The sequence below is a fragment of the Anomalospiza imberbis genome, chromosome 4 (assembly GCF_031753505.1).
Source record: "Anomalospiza imberbis isolate Cuckoo-Finch-1a 21T00152 chromosome 4, ASM3175350v1, whole genome shotgun sequence".
NCBI classification, from domain to species: Eukaryota; Metazoa; Chordata; class Aves; order Passeriformes; family Viduidae; genus Anomalospiza; species Anomalospiza imberbis.
Window position 1 is genome coordinate 66500495 of NC_089684.1, and position 14174 is coordinate 66514668.

Here is a 14174-nt window from a genome sequence, read left to right on the forward strand (position 1 = left end):
CCAAATTTCCCATATTACATTAAGTCTGTTACTGCTGGAACAGACTACAAATCTATCAAGCTTAATAACATTCTCTTTGGACCCTAAATCTTGGTATACAATGCAGAAAGTTTTTTTTATTGAAAACAAGCAACTGAAATGGCCTATTAGGACTGTTAGCCCAAAACCCTGCCTTGCCAGATTCATTGCTTACAGTCAGGAGCAGAGGTATAATGCAATTATGTGGCTGTGTATCCTGTGGCATCTCAGGAAAATATATCTGATCATAAGCCTGTTTTTCTCTGGTAAAAAGAGCTTGTGGACAGCTTGATGGCAGAATATGGCTGGTCTTTGTGTGTGGCGATAGCCAGACGGATTGCAAGAATTAAAGACAAAACACTGCAATTGCCTGTGATTTTATTTAGTTTTGAGTAACATTTGGGGTAATTTTTATATCTAAGGGGGTCTCTATATTTGCCCAGACCTATTCAATTTTTACAATGCTCATTGGCAGCTTTTTGGCCCATTCCAAGGGGTGGATGATATTTTGGGGGAAAATATGTACCTGGAACTGCTCCTAATAAGTAGTCCTGGCAGGGTATATAGACAGGGCTTGTACATTTTATCCTGTATGCCCCAAAAACAGACCTACGCCAATTTTATTTACTTATGTTGACAGCTATTTTGTCATAGTATCTTTTATAAATAGCTAAAAAATGAAGTTATTTCTTCTTATTTGATTGTTTAATTTTGAGAGGATCTTTAGGTAAGTAATTTCCTGCCATGCAGTTAAACATTCAGGATGAACTAATTCCATTCTGACAGAATCAGAGTTTAGAGTATGAATAAGTTTTCATTTGCTTATAGCTTTTGTAAAAAAAAAAAATCTGGCAGCAGAAATGTCTTTAATTAGTACAGCAATTATTAGCTCATTAAGAGCAATTTTGATCTTGAACAAGAATTTCCTTTGTGCTGGGAAATTTCTTTTTAAACCTACAGGAACTGCATAGAATTGATAGCGTTGATTTTCCCAGTTAAAATATTCCATCAATAAAGCCACTCTGAGCCTCATGCATGGTATGGACATGGAAAAAAAGAATCAGAATAAAGCATTTCTCTTATCTCCACAGCTTCTTAGTGTTAGAGCCCTGTTTGCTCAGGATAAGTGAGAAGGTGCCTGTGTACCAGTGTCTCTGACAACTCTCACAGGATAGGTAATCTGTACTGCTAAATTTAAAAGGGGTGGGCAGTATGACTGACTCCAAATGACCAAACAACATTTGTCCACATTGGTTGTTGTCTCCCTTACAGATTCTCTTTGAAGAAAATTTATGGAAGTAATCTAAAGCAGAACAAGGACTGAAAGAGGAACTGGTAGTGTGGTCAGTCTATCACAACTGCTCAAATTCACTTCATGAATCTTTTTTATTAAACAGCTTAAATGCTCACTGCATCATCCTCACTATCCTGGATTTCTGGTACAATGAGAAATGATGCTGGGGATGCAGCACATGGATATTTTAAAATTTGCACTTACACTTTCTATGCTGGTCCAAGGTGCATGCAGTATCTTCAGCATGACCTCATCTAGGGACTGCTGGATGGCTCCGTGGGATGGATTGCAGAGAGAGGCCAGGAGTCCAAACTTCCTGAAATAGATAGGAAAAGTATGTTTGCAGATAGCCCTTTGAATTAAGACTGCCATTACATTTTGTAAGGATATCCTTCAGCAGCCTTATAAGAGTTAGTAGACTAGGGCACAGGGTTTCTGTCTTTCTCACCTAATGATTTGATTTACAATTGAACCTCCTTATACATGGGTAATTGTAGTAGTTTAAACCATAACCCAAACTCTGTTTCATCTAGAAAAATATTTGTCTTTTCTAGTTGCTTTTACTTTTAGATTGATAAACACACTGAATTGTGTGGAGACTTGTTACCTGGACAAATATCTACAAGGAACAAGTAGGAAACCACTAAGTTGATTTTCACTCCTGGTTTCAAAACCAGTAGATAGTCTAATCAAAGATTAAACCCAAGTAGACTGTTTGGTATTAGCCTTAGGAATTTTATTCTTCATAAAATAAAGCTCTACTTTGATACCAGGTGTTAATGCCCTTACTAAAATTGATCTCAGCTGCTAGCATTACTGAAAAAGCTTTCAGCAACTGAGAGAAATTGAAACACTGTCTCTATTCATGTATAACTAATACATATGGTAGACATAATTTAAAGTATTTCTCAAACTAGTTGGCTTGATATTCAGTATTCAAATAGGAAAGAAAAACTATTCACACTGATCTCCAGAGCAGAGCAAAATCAGATGACTAGTGACTGAGCAAGCTAGGTTCATGAAAACAATCTTTTAATATTATGGGTTGAATATAAAGAATGCACAGAACAGATCAAATCCAGAATGCAATACTGTATTTCTATTCACTGGATATCAATGTGCCCCTTTTATTGGTCTTGCAGAATCTGAGGAGGTCGTGATTAGATGGCATGAGTGTTCCATTTTCAAAAGAATAGATAAATTGCATGAAAGTTCTCTTATGACTTCAAGAAGAAATTCCCCCCACACTATTTCTGGTTCCTAGTAAACTGCTGTTCTTTGAGAAATACCATTCCTACAAGATATCATGCAATTCTACAGCTGCAGATGCCAGAAATACTGGGATGCCAACACCACTGAAAAAGTCCTTCAATATATAAAATTCATCTCCTAACTATCCTTCTTGTAATAAATATTATTCACTATTCATTTCTAGTGACCTTTTTAGCAGTGTTAGATTGTTTTATACTTTAAACAAGAAGAATCTTAGTGTGAGGATCTCCAGTGAAATTTTATGAGATAATCATATAATAAATGATGAACGTACTATTTGCAGTCATCACTGTTCTGTATTTTATTGCTTTTGTAATCACTACCTCTAAAGGCCTCAAATGAGGCTATTGAGACTTTGTTGAATGCTGCACTTGCTCAGATTAAAGGAAATCTTGGTGTTTTCTCTTTTGTTCCTGGCCTTTTGCAGTCTGAGGCCCTGAGTGAAGTAGGTGGGGTCATATCAACCAAGGTAAGTGCACCTCTTACTGCTTACTGAAAAAGTACAAATGTACTGGTCTACTTAGTTTTCCAAAACAATGAGTAGACATAATCCAGTTTCTGGATAATTAGACATCTGGATTATCATAAATGACCTTACTTGAAAGGCATGGTAGGAGTTTAGGAGTTTAATTTTTCAGTACACATAGAATACAATCTATCAGATCATAATGTTTTAAATCTCCATTAAACCGAACCCTGAGAAAACTGCAGAAACAAGAAATTCACCCATATTCATCACTCATTTACAGTGTAAGAGTTCTTATTAACTTCAGAATAACAAAATGTATTTCAAAACCAAGGTTACCACTGATTTGCTGTGTTAATGAGGTTCATTCACTGGAGTTTAGTGAGAAGAAGACTTGAATTTTCTGATATGATGTCATTACCTAAACAGAATCAATTGTGAGGTTTTCCTGCACTGACAAGGGCATAATGAAAACAGATCTGTCTTCTGGCCTTGCTATCTCTTTTTGAGCAAGATGTGGCATCTTCAGAAGAGATGTGAAAACCCAGCTTATTCTTTTGGCATAAAATAATATATTTGACCACTATAACCATGCCTTTCCCTTTACCTACTATTTGATCCTCTATTCTTATTTTTATTACTTTTATAGCATCTCATCTCTTCTCTAGACCATGCACTAGTACACAAGATATTATCCTGACAGGAGGACATAAAAGATATTTGTATCTTCATGATAGCCATGTATTTGACCAAATAAAGAGGACAACAATCTATTTATTTTCTTATGCCTTTTTCATGTGTCACAAACAATTTTAAATTATATTTGAATTAAAGGTAAAAACACTTTAGGAATAGAAAGTATGAGTGATGATTCACTCATAATTTTAATATTAATAAAAAGTCACAGTTAAATCTCCAAATTCTTAATTATATTCTTTTTTGACTCATCCATGTTTTACTTCTGAATTATTTTCCAGTTCTATTGCTACATGATAAATCCTCTGATAAGCATGTGTAAAGTCAAGCCAAATAAATATTAGATTGACACAAGTTTTATTTTGTTGCATGAGCTGATGCTCACAGGTGAAAATAATTAAATTTTATGGTTTATGCCTGAGGCACATCTGGTATAATACTGTTGTAAAATACAGATCATAATTAAAAGTTAGAAGTGTACACTGCCACTATGGCATAGCAAGGTCATTAGACTAGCAAATGTTATCAATATTCATATTTTTTCTGGAAAAACATCTTTAGTTGTTTCTTTTAAGCCGAGGTCTTAATAAAAACAGACACACTAGAAAACATTCTTGAGGAAGCAGATTCTGTGAGCAGTCAGACCTTTTATGGTTACCATGTTTTGAACTCTAGAATTTTGACAGCATCCTTATCTGAGTCATGGGCAAATCCACCATGTTAATTGAAGGAATGTTTGGTGTCCTGGCCAAAAATGACACATCTTCGTTGTGAATTTCAAGAGGACAAGCTCTGTGACCTGCTCTCTGTCCATATTTCAGGCTGCTAGCTCATCAGTGCCTCAGGTCCAAAGCATCCATGTGCTACTGAGGAAAAGCTGATCTCGAGATTATAGCTGACGAATGAGGTGCTGACTTCCTTGGTGCCCAAAAGAGATCCAAAAGGAAGCCAATGACTGGAAACTCAGAGAAATTTGAGAGACTGATGTTTGGAAATTCAGACAAAAGTCAAGATTTTACCTTGTGCTTGCATACAGCATTGACAGACTGTTCTCATGCCTTGTGACTTGTTTTTTAGACACTTCTAAGAGGGTTCTGTCTCCAGCTTGAAAGCAAGGGGCAAATTTTTAGGGATATTTTAATTGACTATGGAATCCACTATGCCACCTCAGTTTAGTCACAGAACCTCAGAGATGCTTTTTTACAGACATCTTGCAAAGTTGTTTTCTCTCAGAAACTGCAGAACTACAACATTACTGAGATTATTAAAATAAAATCACAAAAGAATAAATATGCATGATGAAACACTTTTGCTATGAAAAATTAGTAATTATTTATAGTTTTAGTGTGGCAGCACTAGCAGCAGCAGTTCTCAAAGGATGCACTAACTGCCGAAATCCTCTTCATTTTGTGGGTTTGGTCATAGTGTCCTTTAAAACAAAACAGTAAAAACAATCATGTCTGATGCTGTTTCATGCCTCCCAATGAATGGGTAAAATTAATTCAAACCCTCTATGGATGATTCAGAGACTTTCTTTTTAGCATCCCAGAAGGAATCATCTGGGTTTTCAAGCTGTATAAATTTACTAAAATGCATTTTAAGAGTATTTAGATGTTTTAATTCCACTGGTTTCACTGTAAGGATCTTACAGATTCTTCTTGTTTCTACTCTAAATAGATGATTAGCAATTTATACTCCTTTGTTCTTATATCAACTTCAACCTAACTAATTGCATGCCTGTCCTGCTGTTGCCTAATACAGAGCAATTATCTTCTACTGTTCTCTCATAAAATCTGCTATGCCTCTGAAGAATATAAAGCTTTACAATCTGTTTAAGTTCCTTATTTTTTAACTTATGTCACTGGCCTACACTCTCTAATATTGAGATTTTTTTTCCCTCCTGGCCATTTTAAGAGACTGGGGAAGAGATTACAGATATTCTGTTGCAGCATATCTATTTTTTTCTTTTCTTATTTTACTTTTAATTGAATTTCTCTTAAGGGATGACCTCACTGGTAATTTACTTAATTTATTGATGGATATTCTTGTAAAATATAAAAAGTGTAGAGAAAGACCTTTTGTTTATTCAATTTCTTTTGGACCATGCCAACTTGCAATTGTTTAGTCCAGTGTTACTTTCAACAAATAGTTATAATAGAACATTTTTTATTTGCAAAACCAAGACTGGTGCAGCAGCTCATCTTTTTGATGCAGTATTGATGAGGAAGTTTTGAGCTGTAGCATTTCAGAATAGCTGCACTGTATGGATACAAATAACCTGTATTCTTGTACATGTACCTTAGAAATCAACACTTCTGATAATGATGGGATTCATTAAAACATTTATTCTGTTATTAACCTTCACTGTTACTTTAATTCCTACAAATCTTTAAGACTCATTATCCTTCAGTATCTCTTAACAATGTCTGCTACTCCATGAAGTATTTGCTATCCTGACAACAGTGGGTGTCACATCCATCACTAGTTCCAGTCTCTTCATTTTTGCTGCTTAAGATCCTCACTTTGCACAAAACCAAACAAATATTCATTGGAAGGGATCCCAGGGACTAGGTGCTCCAAGTCCTCCCTTGAAGTAGGATTATAGCTGAATCTTGAAAATCTTCAAGGATACAGATTCATATCCTGCTGCATGTAAATTATTCTCTCATTTCTTATGGTTCATCTCTCATTTATCAAGCATATTCCTGTCATTAAGCCTGCTACAGCTTTCTTCTTACAACTCAACCTTCTCCAGACTGACATTTCTTTAGCCATTTTAATACCTATTAAAATAGGTATTAAATACCTCTAATTCTCTGTTTGGGGGGATTTTTAAAAATTGTGCTAAAATTAGTATACAAATTAAACTTTTCCCTTTTCATCTCCTTCTCCCATTTTCTTTTTTTCCCCACATTGTCACTCTTAATCCTAGAATGCTGCTCAAAATCCTTATCATTAACAACTCCTAGTGGCCAAACGTCTTCCCCAGTTTCCTATCTCTCTCATGAATTTACCTGCTGAGGATATTTTCTCATAGCTTCTGACTCCTCAATAGGCTGACAGAGAATTATTCTGAGAACTATTTGGGTTTCTTTTCCTTTAAGCATCTTTCCTGGGATATTGTCCATGCAGTCATTGAATTTTGTGGCATCGGGTGAACTTCCAGAACTTTTTTCCCAGCTTCTGTCAGAATTATTTTAAATGTTACAGCTGCACATTGTTTCTTGCTGCAGATAAAAGACTCTGAAGGAATCATGTGATGAACCTACCAGAGTTTTTAATATTTCAAGGTTTTTAATAAAGACCCTCTTCCTAATGTCATCCATGAAGATTAAAACAAAGTTGCCATGTGAGAACTATTTATAGTGGTCTTGGACCAACTGTAATGTAAAGCAAACTGAAAGAATATTTTTTTTAAATCTCTGTTTTATCTTTCGATTAGCAGAATTTGCTTACTTTTCAGAACTGTGTAACAGATTGAAATTCCTATCAGGAAGAATAAATAGCATAACTCACCAAAAGTCCCATTAAACCTCAGTGAAGAAGCTAAGAGTGAGTGTACTCAAATTTTCTATAGCCATACCCCGAATTCCTCGTGTTTCTCTCCCCAAGCCACTGACTGATAATACATTAACTATTAAATTTCAAAAGCTGCTACATTTGTCAGTAATCTTGCTCTGTGTTTAACTCTTAATTTTACTTTTGACCCTCTCTAGATTGCTTACAATTTCCCTTGTGTAAATGCCAAATATCTCCCTTGAACTCGAACATCCCCATGTACTTTAACTTCCTAATGAAGTAATTACTACTGGATCTATATAAACTAGCAAAGATTGCTAAAGAAGAAGTGTTAGACAGGACATTTCTGCAAAAGTCACAGCATGGAATTCGATAAAAAGTTATAAGCCTCAAAGAGTATCCTTCCATTACCAGTCACTCTGGTCAATATATAAATCAGAAGCTTTGTGACTGAGCAAGAAACTTATCCTTGACTTATCAAGTAGACTATCTGACTAATTGGTATCCTTGAGGATTTTTATATCTCAGTAAGAACATTTTCTGGGCTATGGACAGCTTGATTTTATCCAATTTCATGCCACTTCAGCACATGATTAAATCAGATTTAAATGGATGGACTTTACCTATGAGTGTTTGGAAGGACAAATCGAATAAACCTGATTGTCTTTCCATGTATTCTTTATCTTTTCTAAGTTTTAAGCTGTTACTGATTATCAGTGGCTACAAAAAGTAGTTGGATAAAATATGCATATACCTTCTTTTGGCAATGATAATAAACTTAAATTAATCTAACTAAATTATACAGAATAAAATTAAAAATACAGGGAATTATTTTGTAAACTGGAACACTTGCCTGCTATGTCTGGACTTGAATATGCTGTGAATGAATAAACACATTCCCACCTCCAAAAGAAGCAATAAAATATCTGTGGAACATGCCAGTGGACATGTCAGTTGATTGTGCTTTAAATTTAATATCCAATATCAAATGTTAAAAATACTCCTATATATTTCTATCATGTAATCACCCATCCAGTTTTCTGTGACTGAATTTCTGAATGGAATCTCACATAGAATGCAGAAAGTTACTGATTTCTGAGTTTATCTGTACTGCAAAATGCTTTTGAAAATTCAGCACTTGGAGTATATATTAAAAGATCAAGAACGATTTATGCAATACAATAAATGAGATCACTCAAACTTTCCCTGGCTAGGAAAACATACTGGATTGTGTAAAAAAGTGCCCCAAATCTAAAGCTTTTCTCTGAAGCCTCCACCAGTTTTAATAAGGTCTTCTATATGTACCTGTATATCTTTGCCACCTAGGACATTTATAATGATGGTAAGAGTACAAATTATGCAGACAGACATGATCAAAGGTCTAAAGATGCTTGTAAATGAAACCAGAGGCAGCTTTGTGGGTGCAGAGAACAAAAAATTGCAGCTCATTTGTTATAGTTGTGTGAGAAAACTTTTGTATGTGAATGGGATGGGATTCCTGACATACTGACTCGTACACTTGTGTCAAAAGAAGCCTTTGGCTTGTGTCACCTTCAGATAAAAGCCAAAATAATTCTCAGTGGTTCATTTTTATTCAGTTTATACAGCTTGCAACCCAAATTATTTATCTGCAAACTTCTGCTTGCACTGAACGAGTGGCAGAATGTAATAATAATATCTCTGCTGAAAAAACCAGGACCACAGATTATAGTGTTATTAGTTTTTAGTTATTAGTGCAGAACCATGTTAAGTGTTACTGTCATCAATCTTTATGGTGTTTTGCTCAGATCATGTAACAGACAGTATTTTGAAAAGTGAATGACTTGATTTCAGATTTCACATTTCTCTGCATAGATAGAGCTAACATTCTTTGCATTGTAACAGAACTTTTTCTTGGGAAAGCCCGCAGGTTTGGGGTTTTGTCCTTTATCCTCTTTTGATTCCCTCATTGTAGCCTGTGATCAGTATGAGATAAGGAAGCCATTTAAACCCAGTACTGAGTTCAGCATTGATCAATACACTTTCAGATACTTCTCTGAGCTTGCAAGATGATGCTCATCAATCTCTCCTGCTGTGGTATTTATAATCAAGCACTACAGGTAGTCGAAGGTTTACATCTATAATTCACTATGTTCCTCCATTTGTTGATATAGTCTCTTGCTGCAGATTTCTAAATTCTTCCTAATCTTCCTTTAATTAATTTTTAAAGGAACACTTGCCCATCTTTCTTTCCATTCTTAAATTTTCAATATTTTTCATGTCCTTAATGGGTAGGACATTGCAAATAAAATACACTGGCAAGGCTGCTCTCTGATTCAATCACATGACAATCCTTGTGCCATGCCTTGAATCCTATAAAAGACATATATGAAGTTATCATATTTCTTTGTACAGTCTTCAGCTTACACTTGAAGCTCCTGTGTCATTTATTTTAATAACATAGGGATATAACAAAATGCTGAGAATTATGAAAATGCTGACACAGAAAGCAACTGAAAGGAATTTTGTACATCTATTTCACACATCTTCAAAAACTGTGGTTTCTCTTTTTCACTGCTTTGGCACACACTCAGTAATTAAAAGGGTAATGCTTCCAGGAAGAGTGAATAAATGGAAACTCCAGCTGCGAAGGAAAAGAAAAAAGAACATATTTGATATTGCTACAGACTATCCAGCAAAAATCACAATGCAATCTGGTAGAGACAGAAGACTTCTGTTTCTTTTTCTGAAAAATGTAACAGGCATTTACCCAATGTCCTTTATTGTTTCTTGAGATTTGGATAGCCAGCTTGAGATAACCTCAAACAAGAATCAAATTGTTCATTAGAACATTGCATAAAAACTTATTTTATCTTTGCATTATACACTACTGACACAAATAATGGAGCTAGTTTGGCTATGAGGAACTGTAATCCTATCAATCTTGGAGGAATGTTCTCTCTTTTATTTGAAATAAATGAAAATTGCATACAGATGTTAGTAACAGTACCTTCTTTCAAAACAAGGACAAAAGAGATAAATCATTATTTGAACCTCAAGTGTCCCTTGCTGCAAGGTGATGAACACCACCTAAACAATGCTATACCATCATCTGTTCAAATGACTGAGAACTGACGCCACTGGAGATTGCATGCTTGTGATGGTGATGCCATTAAAAAGACAATAAAAAATTCAAATTTAAAACAACCTTTAATGCAAAATACTACTTCTATAAAGCATTTATTATGGCTGTCAAAATGCATTGACAAAGAATTATTGTTTATAAAGTATTTCCATGGTGTCTGCAATGAGGTTCTCAGTAATTCATCTGAAACACCATCAGAGCCTGCTTTGGATATTCAAACTGGCTTCGAATTGCCTATGGAGTTTTGCGTATGATTTCATCTAAAAACACATAGTGACTAAGAAGAAAACCAGCAATGCTGCTCTGGAGTTATATATTCCATTTCTACCCATATGCTACTGCTTGTGTGCCTACAAGTAAATTACTAACCACTTTGACCTAAAGTCTCCATTGAACTTCATCTAATTCATGGTGATGTGAGCATTAGTAAACTTGCACTGCCTCTGGAGAGTCTCAGCCTTTCAGTCTCAGCCTTGCTAAACAAACGTCAAGCACCGCATTCATATTTTATTCCATATAATTCTAAAATGTGTGACTTACGTTGCAGACATACTAAGGTGCTTTATTTTTTTTCCCAGGAGATATTAAATGAATTAGTGGAAGTAGATGTATATATCTGGGCATAAAAGGTCAAAATATACCCCTTTGTATCCAGAACTTTTTAAATTAAGAGCAAGCAGACCCCAGGTATCATTACTGTCAGTAATTCTCCGATAGGTGTATGCATTTTTGGGGGGAAAACATGGAAGTGCTAGTTACAATTTCAGCTGTGTCTGTGCTGATTGTGTTGTACTGCCACAGTGGAGAAATGGGACTGTACTGCTAATGAGAGAGATAAGCCCTCAGCAATTACAGTGATACTCTTCTAAATATCTGAACTATCAATTACCAATGAAAGCAAACGGGTGCCTTGATGGTATGGAAGAATCCTCTTACAACTGCTGGAAACAAAATCATTAATAACACACAGATCAATTTCTGCTCCTCCTCTCAGCTCAATCAGTAATGTCATAGCAGAGAACTGGGTAAAGGAGGAGCCAATAGCTGACATTTGATTTCTAAAAATATAATTTAATGTCTTCCTGCAAGTTAAACTAAACAGTAGCATGGTCTGAAGTGCTCAACAGAAGAGACTACATCAAACAAGAAGCAACAACAGGTGCAGAACAAAGGGGGAAAGTCAGAAGAACAAAGACTGGTATAAAGGAAAAGGGGACTAGTTGCAAAGGACAAAGAGGGATGTTTCATATTAAATCTTCCAAAGTATGACATTTTAAAATCCATTAACTTTCAGAAATAAATAATGGCTTAACATTCTATTTAAATGAAATTAAGGCAGAATTATGAAAGACAACTTTTGCTGTTACGACCAAGAGACCAGAGCAGAATCTAAAAATTAATGCTTTGCATAAAAGAGTATTGAGCACTTCCTAAATGATAAGTGCTAAGAAATGAAGAAGTACTCTTGCTAAAGACATGGAGTTGTCATCCTAAGTTCATTTAAGAAATACAAGTAATCTTGAACAATGGCCAGGTTTTTTTCCCCTTTGTGACATTTCAGTTAATCATTCAGCGGTTTTCATGTTTTGGTTGCATCTAAACAAATCTGGATATATCAATATTTCATTTTGAAATATACTAATCTGGTAATGGTTCAAGTTGAATTTACTGGGCTATATTTGAAGTCTTTATTTTGGTTTAGCAAAAATGTTTGTCAATTTTTTTATTACACACCTGAAAACGCCCAGTAAACACACTGAGAGTCCTAATTCTCTACTGCTGTTTAGTCGAGTCTCCTCCACCTGCAGAAAAATCACCTAAAAGTAGGAGGTAGTTGTGTGTCTACTTCTCAGTCACCTAAATGAGAGCTGAATGGCTGGGAGAGAAGTGGGAAATCAGGTTCGGCACCTTCAATTTAAAAGTGTTAACTAGCCTAAGATTGCTTAGATTATTTGTAATTGTTATGCTATTAGAATCCCTATCAGCTGACTCTTTTGCTCCTTTCTTGTCAACCAACTTTATTACACATTCTTGCTGAGTGTCTTCCAATCAATCTTCAGGTTTAATCACCATAAGGCAGAAATGAGGCTGATTGCAGATGTTGATTCCAGCATCCTTGGTCACAGGATGCCTTCCTGTTGAAGAGTGATTGAGTTGAAAGCCTCTGGGAGCGATTAGAACCTGGAGCAGACGGCTTGCTGTCCTGTAACCCGTGCTGCCAGGAGGGGGAACCTGCTGCACATCCCTGAGAGAAAGCCAGAAGCCCAACTACATGAAGCCATAGCAGACAAAAGTCAAAGGTGTCAGACGTCAGGCCTGCATTTTGTTTTCTTTTGCTTTGATGCCACTTCAGACGAGTTGCAGGCTTCCAACTGAGAACAGAAATATGTTCACATAGCTATCCGGCACAAATAATAAAAAAAAAGCAATATTAAAGGCAAGGGGAAGATTAATGAAGGGAGGATTAAACCTTTCCAAGACCTTGCAAATTACCTAAGCTACATGTTGGAGAGCGAACAGAAGGCTGTTTCTGCTTTGTGCCATCCTTCTGTCAGAGGTTGCTGATATACCTGTACCTGAGTAAAGCTCCCTAATTTATGGTTTGATGATTATTGACCAGAGATTTCAGAAATTTGTTTCAAAAACGCCGCTTTTTAACACAATACCGCTGACAGTCTTTAGGCCAACGTGGCTTTGAAGAGGCGCGTGTTTGGGCTTCCCCCCCCCCGCTTCTTACATTCTAGGGAACCTGAGTAAAGCTCCCTAATTTATGGATTGATGATTATTGACCAGAGATTTCAGAAATTTGTTTCAAAAACGCCGCTTTTTAACACAATACCGCTGACAGTCTTTAGGCCAACGTGGCTTTGAAGAGGCGCGTGTTTGGGCTTCCCCCCCCCCGCTTCTTACATTCTAGGGAACCTGAGTAAAGCTCCCTAATTTATGGATTGATGATTATTGACCAGAGATTTCAGAAATTTGTTTCAAAAACACCGCTTTTTAACACAATACCGCTGACAGTCTTTAGGCCAACGTGGCTTTGAAGAGGCGCGTGTTTGGGCTTCCCCCCCCCCGCTTCTTACATTCTAGGGAACCTGAGTAAAGCTCCCTAATTTATGGATTGATGATTATTGACCAGAGATTTCAGAAATTTGTTTCAAAAACGCCGCTTTTTAACACAATACCGCTGACAGTCTTTAGGCCAACGTGGCTTTGAAGAGGCGCGTGTTTGGGCTTCCCCCCCCCCGCTTCTTACATTCTAGGGAACCTGAGTAAAGCTCCCTAATTTATGGATTGATGATTATTGACCAGAGATTTCAGAAATTTGTTTCAAAAACACCGCTTTTTAACACAATACCGCTGACAGTCTTTAGGCCAACGTGGCTTTGAAGAGGCGCGTGTTTGGGCTTCCCCCCCACCGCTTCTTACATTCTAGGGAACCTGAGTAAAGCTCCCTAATTTATGGATTGATGATTATTGACCAGAGATTTCAGAAATTTGTTTCAAAAACGCCGCTTTTTAACACAATACCGCTGACAGTCTTTAGGCCAACGTGGCTTTGAAGAGGCGCGTGTTTGGGCTTCCCTCCCCCGCTTCTTACATTCTAGGGAAGCGATGACACTAAAACACAAGGGTACAACCTTGCACCGTTTTTGTCTGACACCGCCGGCCACCGCAGCACCGGGAACTGCGGAGCGCCCCACATGGGTCCTGTGACGCTACGATTCCCATTTATATTGCTGATGCTCAGCACTGAGCCTCGCCAGGTCGCTATGGCGAGAGCC

At 36.6% G+C, this 14174-nt stretch overlaps 1 long non-coding RNA gene across 1 annotated transcript; it reads right to left on the bottom strand.

Annotated features, from left to right (window-relative positions):
* Positions 1-9667: 9667 nt before the first annotated feature.
* On the bottom strand, positions 9668-12502 carry LOC137473167 (uncharacterized). The gene is made up of 2 exons (XR_010998632.1): positions 10759-12502; positions 9668-9888 (listed from the first exon to the last, which is right to left on the bottom strand). It is a non-coding gene; the product is annotated as an uncharacterized lncRNA (long non-coding RNA).
* Positions 12503-14174: the final 1672 nt, after the last annotated feature.